Genomic DNA, 17,745 nt, shown 5'->3' on the forward strand with positions numbered 1-17,745 from the left:
CCAAGATAGATCTATTATGATCACTATTTTTAACACATTTCGTATTGCCTCTGTTGCATCCTCGATGTTTACAAAGCAGATTTCTGTGGTTGAAAAAAAACATGACTGCGTGCACAACGCTCTTTACGCCTGTAAACGTGAGTATCTTTTTCTCTGTATCCCCATTTTCTTTTCTCGTTTGTACATTCATTTGAATCTCATGTTATGTTAATAAATCTTATTCTTGTGATCCCAATCCTCCATTGACGGCACATGCCTTTACTACTTCCTTTCATAAGTTTAAGAGACACGAATTCAGTTCCTGGCAGTCTCTAGCTTGTTCCGACTGGGTGGTGAGTAACCATGGCTGCGGAAACGTGTACACGGCAATGAGTTGGTCCTTCATTTTTTGTGAAATGAGTGGAAATAAGTGCGGTTTGAACAAAAAGCGTCTGAGAAATGGTGTACAGTGTAGAGTTTGTTCTAGATGGTATGATTTGGAATGCATTTTAGTAGATAATTATAGTTTAAATAGAAACGCATGGATTTGTAAACACTGTGTGGACGAGGTATCAGACAACACGTTTGATGCTACAGATGGCGAGTGTACAGCGTGTGACGAATTGCGATTCGATTGTGTAAATAAAGCAGAGATAATCAAGGTAATGGAAGAGAACTTAAAACGCTGCACAAATAAAAAATCGTTCGAGTGAAGGCAATGAACGACGATCTAGGTTAAGCCGGAAAATTAGGCCTACGACTTTAGCTACAGTGGACCCAAATCCAGTTAAACTTTCGAACAGATTCGGGGGCCTTAGTGAAACAAATACTTAACAATTCATTTTAGAGGAGAAGAAGAAGACAACTGGAACGGCGCAGACGACTTCCACAACTCGAGCGAGAAATACAACCCAGATGAGGAAGATTTTGCTGATCGACGACAGTCACGGACGGGAATGTAATGGTATTCTTCGTTCCAAATTGGGCCAAGGTAACGAAGTGCAAAGTTTTATCATAGCATATCGAGGAGAAGTGCGACATCTTCAAAAATTACCGTGGAGCGCCGCACAGATGGCACTGACATCCACAGTGATGACCGAACGCGAGGATAACAGAGGCGTTATCGGGATTACTACTTCAAAATCTACGAAGAAACTCAAGCATGCAACTTACTTTTGAAAATGATTTCATCTGCTGGACACTTTGGAATATTTCCTGGATGATTTCGCTGCCTTTGAAATAACCAGCTCCTTTATTATCTTCTTCGTGCGTAAGAAGAATCGACATTTAAAATAGTGAAATACGAATTTTGGTAGCAAACACAGCACATGATCTTCACAGCACCCCAACTGCGATGACTTCACTTTAATAACATTTAATTTATCCAAGGACTCAAAGAAAGTATCACCCCATAAACTATCCATACACGATAGCCTTTCCGCAACAACATTTTCCATTCACAACAACACATTATAAACACTTTCTGCCGCATACGTGAGATATGTGGCGTTTTGCATTGAGCCGTAATCTTTAACTAGTGTTAGGGAAGCAGACATATTATCAGTCGGTTCACCGAAAAAGAAAGGACGACATAGATCACACTGAATCACTTTTGAAATATTCCGCACTATGTATCCAGCTAAATGATACACTAAGTACTCTTTGCTACAATTCTGCCCACTTAACTCAGGTAAACAGTTTTCCCAGTCTGGTATTTGAATGTCATTTTCAGTGTTCACAATTTTTTCCCTGATTTCATTAACAGCTTGTGTCTTCACTGCACAATTCTTACTTTCAATTTCTCTTGCAAGAATACGCATTTGATTAACAAGAGACGTCAATGGGGATTCAGCTCTGTACTCATAGTTTCCGCCAGACAATAAGGCAAGTTTAGTCGGTATGTAAACAGACTGCAACGAGTGTAAATCTAGAAAGTCAATAGTGAACGGATGATCATCTCAACTTAGTGATGGCAGGATACCGAAATGACGTTCTAGGGGATCTTGATTTCATTTTCCTGTCAAAACGTAGCTATAACTGCGTTTCCACAAATATTCAGACACTTCTAAGGTACTCTCCACAGTAACTCTTTAAGACTCCTGTGTTCTTTGTGAAGCAAATCAATTTTGAGTATCTCTGAGAACATTCTGTCATATAATTAAAGTTTCATGTGCTTGTGATCCTTTATACAGTGCTTTAGTGGGAATAGCCCAATACAATGCGTCAATCAGACAGTATAAATCGCTTGTGAAAATTTTTGTTTGTTTACCGTCTTCTAAACCCTGCGTTTTAATACCCCGATAGGATGCTATACCATTAGCGACTGATCTACTGAATAGTTGAAATGTCAGTCTTACATTCATTCGCTGAAACAAATTAGAATTCAAGTGGGCAGAGGTCAGTTTGTAGCAAACTTTCAATCTAGAAAATTCAGGAGACGAGTCACATTCATAAATTTTCCTGTAGAATGAATAATCAACACTATTGCCATTATAATTAACCTGTCCTTTGTCATAAAAATGATTTCTTACACATTTAAATATATGTGGCGGGTCTAAACATGACCATAATTTTCTGTTGGAGTTAGATGGATTGGAAATATAACACTTCACATTCTTTATGTTACCATATATTCCTAAGCATTTCCGCAACTTTTTATGCGACTGGATACCATCCGATGTGAAACCAGTGATTCGGACACCTACTTGCTCTAATTGTATGATGAATTGAATGAGAATGTTTGCACTTATATCACCAGGGGTGGGGTTCCGGCTAGCATATATCGCTATGGGTTGTATCCAGTTATATAGAAAAGGAACAAACATAAAAACTAGAGCATGATTTGCCAACTGACCCTTGTTTTTACCTTCAGTAAATTCCCCCAAATCAACAAAACAATTCACTTGCAACGATTCCGAGTTAAAGCGAATTTCTTCTCGAAACTTTACCTCGTCAAATATCAACATCCCTAAGCGTTCATGTTCCTCCTTTCCATGTAAAAAATTTGCTATGGCATCGGTAGCATGCTCATTTATGCCGTACGAACATTTTAGGCCCTTCACCAAATTTCTCAAGTGGGATAAAGAAGGCAAAGGCAGCAAGTCATGATTTAAAGAGTGCCGATAACCCTTAGGAGACTATTTTTAAAAGAAGTGCATCAAGAAGAAATTCATCACTATATCTCATTCCTTTTTTACTTTTCCCTCGACATTTCTTTAACACTGTATCGACTATAAATCTCTGTCTTTGCTGAGAGAACTGAATTTTGACTGAGTGACATTTCTCTTCGATTTTATATCAGAAATGTCTTTTTCAAGCAAATGTATCTTAGCTTTAGCGACATTGAGTTGATTCTGCGTTCTAATGAAATTACGTTTGTGATTCTTCAATCTCCTCTTTAATAGCGCAATTTTTTCCATAGCATCTGCGAAGTTAGAGCTATCTTCAACTGCTGAGCATACAGCTTGATCACTATCACTGATATTTATGATCTGTTCAGGGCTTTTATTAGAGAAATCTTTTTGTGTGGATTGCCTATTCGTGGGGGAGTTGTATTTCTTAACTGCCTTAGAAATATACTTGGGTAGACTAAGAAATATACGAGGAAATGCTTCTGGTTTTAATTTCCAGTGCTATCTTGGTATCTCTACTCTTTCACCATTCACCATAAACAAGTCTACTTTTACTAGAAAGTCACCGCATAAATAAATGTCACACACAAAAAAATAGAAGTTAATTTTCGGTCTATTTCTATAGATAGCTTTCTCCCATTTCAGTAAAATACCACTCTCTTTAGGGGCCTAAAGAAATGCCTACTTGAAGGCGATTGGTCATATCCAGAAATGCAGCCAGGTACAAAACATGAGGACATAATGAGGTAGTTAACTCCCGCACTGACATACGTTGCCTTATAGCACAATAGCGACAAAGACCGAGGTATTTAAAACATAACACTTCTCACACCACTCAATCGTGAATACACTAATAATGCAAACTGTCGAAACATCTCTGAGAGTGACAATAATGAGCAATAAAAATTACTACAACTGAAGGCGAATATAATGCGGGCTAATGGCCAAGGGTCTCTGTTGACATCACAATCGCCTGTGCTGCCACCAAGGGGGTGTCCCACCAAACTCTTGAACTCTCTTACGGGAGAACGGAGAAGATGTCGCACTTCCTTTTCGATACGCCATGGTATTATTAAACCGGATGCACCTTTAAGGGAAATTGTGAAAGACACTGAAAGACAGAAAACTTAGGAGAGAGAGATGTGCTAGTGATAATGGGAGGGAACAAATGATGTAGGGCTAAGTGAAAATGTAATTACTGAGAAATTGGACCATGCCATAAGTAATTTGCTAAAATTAACACATAAAACAAATGTAATTTTGCATGCTATACCACACAGACATGATATGCCTAACTTAAATACTGTTACTGAGAGAGCTAAGAAACATATGATAGGATTAGTTAATGCATCTGAAATTGTAAACAGGGAAAGAATAGCAATTAATTTTGAAAGTGAGAGGTTATCTGGGCATCATTTTAAAATGCATGGTCTTCACATGAACAGGCATGGGAAAAATCAGGTGTGTGACAGGTTAGGAAAGTATGCCACTGAGAATTAGAGATAATAATAATCATAAAGTAGGAAAACCAACGTTGCTAGATTGTTGGGTGATCAAATTTAGAAATAACCCCATAGGTAACACTTTTTTTAGGAAAAAGGTAAAAATATCCGAGGATGTAGGTAAATATTTACCAATAAGCAACTTAAGGAAATGCATCATAGAGCCCCAGCCCATAAGTAAAACAACAGTAAAGAATGATCATTTGGATAATAAAGAAAATTCCAGTATGGCAGAGATCAACAGGATCTTGATCACAGTAAATGACTGGAAAAAGGAAGGGGGTCTGAGATTTCCCCTGGTAAACTGTCAAAGTGTAGAAAATAAGCTATTAAAATTCGGTACATGGATGGAATCTTATGAGATTGATGTGGTGATAGGAGTGGAATAATGGTTGAGAGAAGGGATGAGTAATAGAGAAGTATTTCCAGAAGGATATACACTAGCATCAGAAAGTTTCCACTCACCCATGAATTTTCACTTACCATGAAAGATAGGGGCTATTTTTTGAAAATCAACATGGAAATACCTATGTTTTAGAACTAACTACTGTAGTTTTATTACACATTTCACTGGATTTTCCTTTACACTGATCATTCACAGGGAGCTAGAAACACAATCACGTCATCTTAAGCAATCACTGCCTGTTCACCAATGTGTCCACCCTTTGCTTTGATTACTGCTTGACAGATGCGTGGCATTCTAGCTGTTAATTTTTCCAAAGTCTTGGTATTTATACATCCCCAGGTTTCTAACAGACAATGCCACAACCCATCCACACTGCCTGGCGCCTTTTCTTTCACTTTCCTGTCAAGTTCTTCCCACAAAAGTTCAGTGACAGATCGGGTGATTGAGGAAGCCAGACCATTAATTCCAATTTTCCTTTCCAGATACTGCTTGCACAAATGAGAGGTGTGTTTAGGATCATTGTCCTGCTGTAGAACAAATCCTTCACCAATCAGCTTCATTCCAGATGGCACGGCATTGCGCGAAAGGATACGGTGATATTGTTTCTTTTCCAGTATTCCCTGTACTTTCACTAAATCAAAACCTGATTATTTCCAAATCATCACCACACCATCATATTTCCTCCTCTTTGCTTCACAAACGGGATTATGCAGGATTCCAAATTTCGATTCATCCGTCCAAGGCACCCTTTTCCATTGTTCAGCGGTCCAGTTAGCATGCATTTTGGCCAATTGTAGCCTCTTCTGCCTGTGTACAGTTTTCAACAAGGGTTTCCGTGCTGCTACGCGACCAAACAATCCCGCCTCAAGCAGACGATTTTTCACTGTTGTCACAGACACAGGTTTTTCTCTAGTTTTATTTATCTCTGAGCAAATATCTACCGCTGTACACAATCTGAGGATTAAAATAAGGTTATCTTCAATTTTAGAAATCTTCCTTTGACGTCCACTGCGTGGTCGATTCTCATGACTACCCGTTTCCTTTCTGCGTTTCACTGCTCTACGAACGCTGCACTCTGAAATTTTCAATTTTTCCGCAATTTTTCAGTTCGACCACCCAATTTCTTTATAAGCACAAGTAGTGGCTCTGTTTTCTTGGGTTCTATTAGCTTTCTTTCCCATATTCAATTGTTTGATGTGCGTTGTTACCATAATTATGCCCAGATAACAACAATGTAGAAAATAAACAATCTCGTACAGAGATTAACATACATCTGCTCAGGATAACTTCTGCTGGCTAACTGTCGACTTCCAAGACAGCGAGGAAACAAGAAGGACAAGTAATCACGTGAGAGGCATGTTAATTACCTGGGTAAGGGCCGGAAGTGATCCAGGTAGGAGCAGGCAGTAAGAGCTGGGGACCATAAATCTGTCACTTCTTTGAAAAGATAAAATAAAATCTTGCAATATGCACTGAAATAGCTTTATGAAAGAGCTGAAAGCATCCATACATAAGGAACAGAACTAAAATACCATTTATCACACAGAAAACAATTATTTTTAAAAAAATATTAATTTTCGTAGGGGAGTCTAAACTTTCTGACACTAGTGTACAGACTATCGCCGAGACCGAGGAGATAAAATGGGAGGAGGGGTGTTTATTCTGGTAAAGGAAACTTATTGCTAACACAAATGGTTTACCGATGAAAGGGATGAAATATTGCGGATAAAATTAGTCTGTGATAATATGGAGCAGGTGGGAATTTTAGGAACAGAGGCCTGGAAGAGAAGAAAGAGACATGGAAATATATATATATATTCATAATAATAATAATAATAATAATAATAATAATAATAATAATAATAATAATAATAATAATAATAATAATAATAATAATAATGTTGTAATAATTGGGGGAGATTTAAACTTGCCTGAAGTTAAATGGAATGGAGCTGCAAGTGAAGCCCATGAACAGAAACTGGCAAATATGTTTATTTGGGAAGGTGGATTTACACAAGTAGTACGAGCACCAACTCGTCTCGATAACTTACTAGATGTATTCTTGGTTAACCCTTTCCCACGGACTATCTTTGACTCACTGTCTGGCAAAACCTAGAGTAATAATTTGCTTGTCAGGTATAGTTGTGGAGTACCTTCACTAAATAATTTATTCTGTAAAAACAACATAAGATATCGTTTTCAAATTTTGTAGCAATGGAAAGTATACTAAGGTTATTATAAAATGATACAATGAGATCACCTAATTACACGCAGAACCCCCCCCTTCTTGTTCGGAATGATGCATCAAGAAGCATCCGATATGATGAATAATATTAAATTGCTTGTTCTTAACTCATTCACTGCCAAACCCGTATATATACTGCACCATCCTACGAGGGAACTCTTTCTTGAGCCATGACGGGCGACCCATGTATTGCACCGGCTGTTTCCCCTCTTCCGACTATACATCACGTATTGGAATCAACTGAATGGATCATGCATTAATAATGATGCTAATTATCGGCAGCTACGTTTGTCTTCATTAATCGGTGAATTCATTACGCTCGTACAAGTTCCGATTAAAGCAGTTATCTCCATTCCTCGTTCCACTGTAAGCGTCAAAGTAATCTCCGACTTGCTACTCGATACCTGTCAGGGGTAACTAATGTGCATCAATAAGGTATATTTTTTAACGTGTGATCGACTGGGAACCAGCATTTCCTTTCATATAATTTACCAGCAATTCCATCCTTCCATAAATATCAATAGAGATCATCATCTAAAATCATTCAACTAAAAATAATTATGTAAGAATTCAATGTAAGCTTATCTGCTATAATTATGAAAATAAATTGCAATAATAATAATTTAAATATATAAATTCTCGATTTATTCAATGAATTATTATGGGATGAATTAATATATTAAAATAATATCCAATTACATTCAGCATCTCTTCACTGAAAGGATAAATCGATAAAATTTTGATTGAGCTTAAACATTCTCTTCGTTAAAGAATTATGATTCTCACAACACAAAAACAAAGAAAAGTTTACGAAGTTTCATACGTCGTAATTATCAATCTCATTAGGTAGTATTCTTGCTGAATATTCATGAAATTCAAGTATTAATTAAGTTAAAATGTGAATAAAATCATAAGCAAATAAATTAAAAATGGTTAAAATCAAAATTGAATCTTATTCATTTAAATCGAAAATGCCTATTTTCTTCTTTTGAACAAATCATCCATCATTTCATTCATCTTTGTTTGATCTTCAAATGTAACGCTAGCAGAGAAAGCAAAGTTCCAAATACTATAGCTTCAAATGGCTATTTAAATATATTCCGATGCATAAAAAAATATCAATCAGTTTCACCAAGTTACTGGGTAAATATGTCCATATTATTTCCTAAGAAGTAAATGTAGGCATCGCCTAATTTTAGAGAATATAGTTGGTGACAATATTTATTTGTCAATGGCAGAGACTTAATTTAAGAAAATGCTTCCTTTCATAAATGATGACTTCGACAACAAATACCAAGAAAGACTATTTACAACATGTGAAATCCTCCCAGAAGAATTCAGGTATACACCAATATTTATTATTTGAAGATTTTATTTTGATGACTATATATGGTTATGAGCCTACGGATTCCGTAACGTATTTCACCGTATGAATATCCCACTAACCCAAAAATATCTTATGTTGCTATCAAAATCATGCCGCGAACACGTCAATTATAATCGATGGTTAGTATCACATCATGTAATTACTACCAATAAATCTCAAATACCTAACTCTCTCCATATTCCAACCGTAAACATTATAACTTCACATTATTCATATCAACAAATATATCCCTCAGAATACTTATAATCTCATCTTTACGACGAATAAACTCTTAATTACTCATATAAATATCAAACATCTCTCCTTTAGTGGCGTATCGTCTCAATATTCTATTATCGAATGGCAACGATGCATTAATACACATAATCACTCTTTCCTGAAAAAGAAATACATATATGAACAAATCAGGTTCATATTTACTGCACCGTACGGGGTACATCATTCGTATTGTGCCTTTTCCCTCACTGCCTCATATACTCTGGCTAATAATCTAATAGAACATGTTGGATGGACAAATAAATATAATCATCTCCTAAAAATTCAGGACGACACGCAGGTAAGAATAAAAATAATTACATCAACTTAGGTCTGCGACCAAATAATATTACAATTATCTGTATCTGCAAAAAAAAATCGTTTGTATATTTCATCCCATCCAACATGTGCATTCATTTGTCTACATCGATATTGGCTTATTTCGGTGAATAACACATGAGAATCGTTTTTTGTTGTCAAACCATATATTCGTTCGCTGCACAATACCTTTCAGGGATACTCATTTCAATTAACCTTTTTTAACGTGGACTCAACTGAGAAATGCACAGCCTTTTCCCCAAGTCCGTCCGCAAAACCAGTTCCGATTAATTGTAGCGAACAATAAAATAGATCTTAGAATTTATCTATTGATTATTTATAAGTACTCCACCCAATATCTCTTCCGATAATGAAATGAATAAATAACAAGAATTCCGGTTAAAATCCTTATCTCCTATTTTATTGAAAGTTCATTGTACTTGGAATGAAGTATGATTACAATTACATGTTCAGTTACACTCTTAGGAATTCCAATTCCAAATTGAAATACAATTCAATATTTTCTTATCATATTATTTAAAAAATCTACGAAATTAACATTAAAATCTCGTTTCAATATTTTTGAAATACTATTAATTCATTGAAATATTATTGAAATCTTGTAAAATATTCCCTAAACATTGTCGAGATGTCGCTGGAATGGCTGAAATACCTTGGAATATCGGTGAAATAATGTTGAAATATTCCTTAAAAATCTTTGAAAAGTCACTGAAGTGCCTGAAATACCTTGGAATATCGGTGAAATAATGTTGAAATCTTCCTTAAAAATCTTTGAAAAGTCACTGAAGTGACTGAAATACCTTGGAATATCGGTAAAATAATGTTGAAATATTCCTTAACCCGCCATCGGTATCGTCCGCACTTACGCGAGAGGTAGCGTGTATAGGGGCTCCCTAACATCGGCTTGGTATATGATTTTAGTTCTTATACGAGCTCTTCTCGGCAGTTTGAATAAATTATACTAGTATTTGGTTATTTAGTATATATACTTACATATTTGTATATATCCACAATTGTTTATTACCTAAATATTTGCTACTACAATTTCGACTCGTACACTGTTTTCGTTCTTTTAGAAGGTAATTATAATTTTGTTTTAACAGACTGGTTTTATGTTAACTATTTATATAAATTTACATAACTATTACTAAATATTATGAAAAATAACAAAAATCCTTGGCAATACAAATACATTACAGTACAAAACAAATGTTAACATGATTTGTAGACCACATTATTTTGTATCATTGTCCTGTTCACTAATTTCTTTCAACTTCTTGCGAAAAACATTCACTTCATACTACTTTTGTTAGTCCAGTGTGCTCTTTGCACGTTGAGCGTTTGCACGCATCACAGCAAGCTGACGTAAATCGTTTTTTTCGAACTGGGAGTAGGCACATCTTGATTTCCGCCCGGAAACGTCTGAAAATATATACAGTAAACACCATAGCTTTTTTTGGTAATGATTATAAGCAAGTTTTACAAAGTGTTCAATTAGATACTTGTAAAAATGGAGAAGTGAGAATTGTTAGCAATACTTACCTGGGGCTGCTGGTGTCGCATTTCTGACGGGAAGTTCTTGTCCAAAGATATTTTTTATGGAAATTCTGAGACCAGTTGACAGAACATCGACTAAAGCACGTCTCTACAGATGTGGCTTTACGATTTCCAGGGCAAGATTCTTCAATCCAGCTCAAAATAACAGATTCACTAGGCCTATTAGACATTATAATTTCACTGTGATACTGTTTACTAAAACAGTACACCAGCACGGAATGCGCAAAAATTGTGACGCCAAAGGTATCGAGGCTAGAATGTGCCTAACACTGCCTGTGACGCGACCGGTATCGTAGCGAGGCGCGGACTAACACTCCAGACAGAACGCACTTCCCCCACTCCTCCACGTGACACGTGTGCGTGAATCATCGCGTAACGAAGGAAAACATGTGACTCATAAACTCATTTGAGAATACCTGGAGTTTGAAAAGTGTGAGTCTTAAAGCAAAAAACTTTTCTTAATAAGGAATGTTTTTGTTAGGGGCTACCTAACAACGATACCGATGGCGGGTTAAAAATCATTGAAAAGTCACTGAAGTGACTGAAGTACCTTGGAATATCGGTGAAATAATGTTGAAATATTCCTTAAAAATCATTGAAAAGTCACTGAAGTGACTGAAATACCTTGGAATATCGGTGAAATAATGTTAAGATATTCCTTAAAAATCATTGAAAAGTCACTGAAGTGACTGAAATACCTTGGAATATCGGTGAAATAATGTTTAAATATTCCTTAAAAATCATTGAAAAGTCACTGAAGTGACTGAAATACCTTGAAATATCGGTGAAATAATGTTTAAATATTCCTTAAAAATCATTGAAAAGTCACTGAAGTGACTGAAATACCTTGAAATATCAAGAACATTAACTAAGTATCACTCAAATATCAATTAAACATCATTAAAATATCATCTGAATTTCATTGAATATCCCTACAAAATTCATATGTATGATCTTTGCTTTCTTTGTTCTCTCAAGTCTTCATTGTGTAATAACGATAACAATATAAGTAAGTTCCATAAATATGGTTCAAAAATTACCATACAGCTCTATATACCGACTCAAATAAAACCGAAAATAAAATATTCTTTATACTAGGTAAACTAATTTGGTCATAAAACCATCTGAAAATAAATAGGAGTAGCCTATCATAACATACATGTGCAAACAAGCTAATCAAACATCTAGGAATGCAATACTTCCATTCGTAAATAAACATCTTTCCGCGAAATTAAGACAGAAACTGGTATCGGAAATTTACCTGTTTACAAGCAGTAGCCATTTAAGTCATGAAGACGTTTCCTCCCTCCAAACATGCGTTTGACAGGAAATCAACTTGGGCTTAGCTTATTATGTGAGGTTCTTCAAAAAATTTAATTTTCAATCGCAAATGCCTTGTTTTAGGATATAATTTTTGATGACCGTACACCTCTTACATTAACCTCTTACAATCGTATGCATGTGCCATATAACCCGACTTCGTATACTGCTACATAATTCACATGACGAAAACATCAACTATAACCTAACATTAGCGTTATGTTGCTTAAATATTACCAACTGCTCAAATCTAGTCGTATTTCACCAAATACGCATTCTATCAATAACAATTCCTCATTACTTATACACTTCCGTATATCCATTATTTTAGCCTATAATCTCTTAAGATCATCGATCATAACAACGATTCCACCTAACAAAATCATTCGTCGCTTCACATATGGTGCAGTATACGTATATTCCATTCACATAATCTCATCACATATCATGGGTTTACGGTATTCCGTAACACAAGCAATCACATATCCCCAGCAAAAGAACGCATGTGTTAATATTTCAGGTTCTACTTACTTACTTTTGGTGTCACGTTATCGTCAAATTAAGTTCTATTAATCTAGAAGACGGTCTTATACCATTCTGCATTGCATTGGAATTGATCAATGAAAGGCATAAATCTTCAGAATCACATTGATAACGTCGGTTTTCAAAGCTTCACATAAAATAAACAAGCATTCCTACTCATTGATTATAGATTTGAAACGTCAAAGGCTACCTAACTCCATATCCTGAACAAGTTATATGGATTCCTTTTTAAAGACCCTACTCATGGAACGTTTATCTTGAAGAATTAAACATTAACCATACTACAATCATATATATAAGTAGTCATTTACTATCGTTCATCCAAATATAAGTAGTTTAACTACGAAAATTTAAATATATGGAACTTGACTTATCTTGCTTTCGTTATTCGACTGGGATGGTCTTCATTCTGGATCTCCCTTGGCTCCCGACTCGAGTTGCGGTTCACGTCATCGTTGGTTACTGGTGACTGGCCTCGGGTGTGGGTGATGACGGCTGGCAAGGGCTCCCACCGGATTGTGATCCCATTCTTCTGGTTTATTCAGCCATAATATCTCCGTCGATTACGTGCGATGGAAACATAATGAAGGATAGCATTAGATGCAATCTCCAGACAGGAAATAAATAATTTTGAATATATTTTATCTATCTAGTAAATTATTTGTCACGATGCAATATTTAGCGCAATACTTTAAGTATTTCTTGTTTGTCGCTAGCTTAAACAATAAGCTGCCGATCTCTAAATCTTCTTTAAGATTTCAGCTATGAGTTCGTATTGGCAACTATTACGGGGCGATGTCTTCCTCTTTCCTTTCACTCCTTTCACGCCCGATGCTTTTAATTCGTATTTATGGTTAATATACCGCCGTAATTATACTATTAGCAGTTCTCTTCTCCGATTTCAACCTCTTCTTTTCTTGAATACCAATTCTTGCTTACAGTTTCGTTCCGATGATCAATACGATTTTTTAAAGAGTCGTCTTTTTTTTACTCGGGACAACAATCTGATTCTTTTACGGCCATTTGGAGTCCTTAGGTCCGATCGTCGCAATATTAACTCATGGCCTACTTGACTGGTTATATCTGCATTTTCTCTCTAGAATATCCTCTTTCATTATATAACCTCCGTTTTTTATATCGCGACGCATGGCAAGTATTAGGGATATAACTCCCGCTCATGACGCAAATCGGGCAATGAAATGGTACATTACTTACATGTGATCACGAACTGCCGATAACCAGGACTTAATAACTAACGAAATCCTCTAACTCCACTCCGCATTACAGTTACATTATATCACATTATGCATTTCACTTTTCTTTGGTAATCGTCGTAACATCGTTTTCCAATCTCTCTACATTTGACTAAAAGCATCCGTACATAAGGATATTGGTTTCCGTAATCGAAGATTACCTATTTCCATGGTTTTAAAGCGATTATGATAATTTTTTTCGAAGACACTGCACATTGAAAACACATTTCGAAGATATAAAGTACGACCTTCATGAAAATCACGCTTCTAACCTCTACGTACTACATTTTAAATTTAAGTATTCATATTTACGTTGAATAAATAAAAATGCTTGGAACTTAGCTTTAATCTGCTGGCGATACTGGACTGGACTAGTCTCCAATTCACTGAGCTCGATAGCTGCAGCCGCTTAAGTCAACACCTCCTAGATATAAGGCCTCACAACCGTTCTGGGAATGTACTGTGACGTCAGCATCGGCAGGCAAGGTTGAACCTTTTCAGTAATAACACAGCAATGAGTTTGGCCATGTAACGCTAAAATTAGAAGAGTTTTAATTCGTTTAATGGTGCCAATTGCTAATACCGTTGTACGTAATGGTACTGATGTGTTGGGTACTCAACTGTAAGGAGAACTGCGGCAGTGATAACGAAGTGCATGCATTAAGTTTCCGAAAGACGAGGTTATGCGGCAGATATGTTTACGTGCAATTCCAAGACAAGACTACAGATTTACTAATAACTCAGTGGTGAGGAACTATTATTATTACATTCTCACACAATCATAATGAGCATAGGCCTATGACGTATTTAACTACACGCAACAGCTGGTGATATGTAGGCATATTTACTCTTCAATTATATAAGGTTATGTTAGCTCACAATCATGGAATACATTATTTCAACGGTATTATTATTTTTATTATACGCATTAAAACATACCACTTACAAGAGCTGCTGGTGTAGGCCGATTCACTCTGTAAATGCATGAATTTCGCTCACGGTGATACATTATTTTACAGGTATGCCACAGACATTTCAAAGTCGGTGATATTTTATGGGAAATAACTGGTACTGATCCTCAGGAAAAACTTAACTACTTCTCTTCCAAGACCATGATTGTCAGAGAATGCAGTGCCTTATGACATTCCGAACTGCCCATCATATTTATAGTCACATTCTGGCAGGTGAAGAGAAGAACCAGGCAAAAAAGTAGAATAGAAAGAGGAGCAATAAGCAGAGCCATTGAAGATAGTATATATCTCATACCGTACACAGAATTTCAATCCACACTCTTACACAGCTGAAAAGTACAATAAACATGTTACCGTACCTGATGGTTGTTGTACTGTGATGAAGGGAACGTAAGTAATTTTTCTGTACGTCGATACATCAAGGCAACCATACTGCATAGCATATCTAATAAGACAGGGCCTTTATTCTAAACGGCTTTTATTAAAGTATAAAATATTTCTAATGTATATGTGAACAAAATTACTAATACAAATGCGGTATATCTTTTAGTTACAAAACATCATAGCTGCATTACAAGGAATGACTGTAACAATGTGTAGAAAGATTCAAGAAATAAGTTCATTCTAGTCCTAGTTGGTGAATTGAACACCGAGGATGATGTCTCACAGTTAATTTAATAGTCGCAGTTAAAACATTTATTACTGTAGTTCATAAAGGAGTATGTGCATGATTTTCTTGTTATTTGTTCAACCTTCTCTCTGATATCTCATCATGTTTACAAATTTACGGCCGACCCCGTGGTGAAGGGATATAATGCCTGCCTCTTACCCGGAAGTCCCGAGTTCGATTTCCGGCCAAGTTAGGGATTTTTACCTAGATCTGAGGGCTGGTTCGAGGTCCACTCAGCCTACGTGATTACATTTGCGAGTTATCGTACGGTGAGATAGGAGCCCTGGTCTAGAAAGCCAAGAATAATGGCCGAGTGAATTCGTCCTGCCGAACACAAGACACCTCGTAATCTGCAGGCCTTCGGGCTGAGCAGGGCCAAGGCCAAGCCCTTCAGGGCGGTTGCGTCGTACGATTTTCACAAATTTATGAGACATAGTAGCAATTTAATGTTGGCACATGTCAATACTTTTAAAAGAGCAGGCTCCAGTCTGAATGGTAGTCCAATATTAGGACAGAAACGTACATACTTTCTGGAATACATAAAACATAAAGTTCAAGGTTTCAAACAGAATGACAAATTGGTAACATCGATGGTAGGTGAAAGTCTCATTAAACCATACATGAACTTCAAGGGAGGAAACATTGTAGGCTCATGTGCAAATACTGCCAGCTTAGATGTTAGGCCTATGCTAATATTATACGTGCATGTTTTCTTTTAAGATCATGTAATGCCTGTTTAAATTGAAATGTATTTGTAACATCCTGTTGTGCTGTTAACAATTCGGCCCAAGTAAGTTAACATTGCAAGATGCTGTCGTGTTTTACAACTGTTTACTCGTTATATTTAATGACAGAGTCACTAAAATACGGTAATAATGACAGTATAATTCAGTATAATTTAAAATTTAAATGCTATTTGTTAGTAAATAAATTATTCCATTGCCAAAAAATATTAAAATCATGTCTGTGATTAACCATGTTCCGCGTTTCTCTGCATTGCCATCGCCTCCGTAGCGTGACGTCACCACGCTGTTGTTAGGCCTTATTATCTAGGAGGTGTTGCTGAAGTGCGGCCAGTATCCAGTAATCGGGAGATCGTGGGTTCGAGTCCCACTGTCGGCAGCCTTGAAGATGGTTTTCCGTGGTTTCCCATTTTCACACCAGGCAAATGCCGCGGCTGTACCATAATTAAGGCCACGGCCGCTTCCTTCCAACTCCTAGGACTTTCCTATCCCACTGTCGCCATAAGACCTATCTGTGTCAGTGCGACGTAAAGCAAATAGCAAAAAAAAATCTTCAATTCCGTCATTTTAGGATAGCTGGCCGGCTTCAAGTGATAGCTGCGTCACATATGGGCAGTAGCAACCAGTTATGGGCTTGTAGAATCAGCTGGCGTGGAGTCCGTCAGTCGTTAGTCCCATCTCCGATTTATTTACTCATGTCGAGGTCGTTGTTTGCATGTGACAGAAACATATTCAAGATCTTAATTAGTACCACAATTCAGCTTCTTTTCAAGAAATTCTCCTGTATCTAAATTATGATTTTAAACAGGTTTTTCTACCGAAAATTCAATGTTAACTTTCAGTTACAAGCTTCGTAATGGTACACTAGTTAACTTCTAACTTTTCGTAAATATGTTTCGAGTTGGCGATATCTTATTTCGTTAGGTGACTCGCGTCATCTTTCGGTTTGAACCCCAGTCTCCGATAATTTAGATATTTTTCTCCTTTCTTTAAGTTTCCTCTTCGTTAGCCTTAATATTAAGTTATATGTTGGCGTAATATCTTTTAATATTACTTGATGTATTAACTATTCTTTCCGTAGAAACTTCCTCGTGACGATTTTTTTTGCATGAATGATCGTTTTTATGCTCAACGTAATTGATTGTTCACTTTGCCATTAACAATTCAAAACATTCGGCATTTGCATTAAACACGGCCGGGTGGATTCTTTAATTCTGAATGTCTTACTTCGTGACCATAGCTTATTTTGTCATTTTTTAAATTGTAACGTAATCACGACCTATTTAACTCTTGTGTGTCCGTACTTTCTTGAGATTTATTGCTCGACTATATAATCTTTGTCATCTTACTACGGTGCATGGCAAATATAGATGTTGTAATACTTTGTTTTTCATAAGGTCAGGGCAATGAAACGGTACAATACGTTTTGGTGCAGTGTGTACTT

The sequence above is a fragment of the Anabrus simplex genome, chromosome 4, assembly GCF_040414725.1.
Source record: "Anabrus simplex isolate iqAnaSimp1 chromosome 4, ASM4041472v1, whole genome shotgun sequence".
Taxonomy (NCBI): domain Eukaryota; kingdom Metazoa; phylum Arthropoda; class Insecta; order Orthoptera; family Tettigoniidae; genus Anabrus; species Anabrus simplex.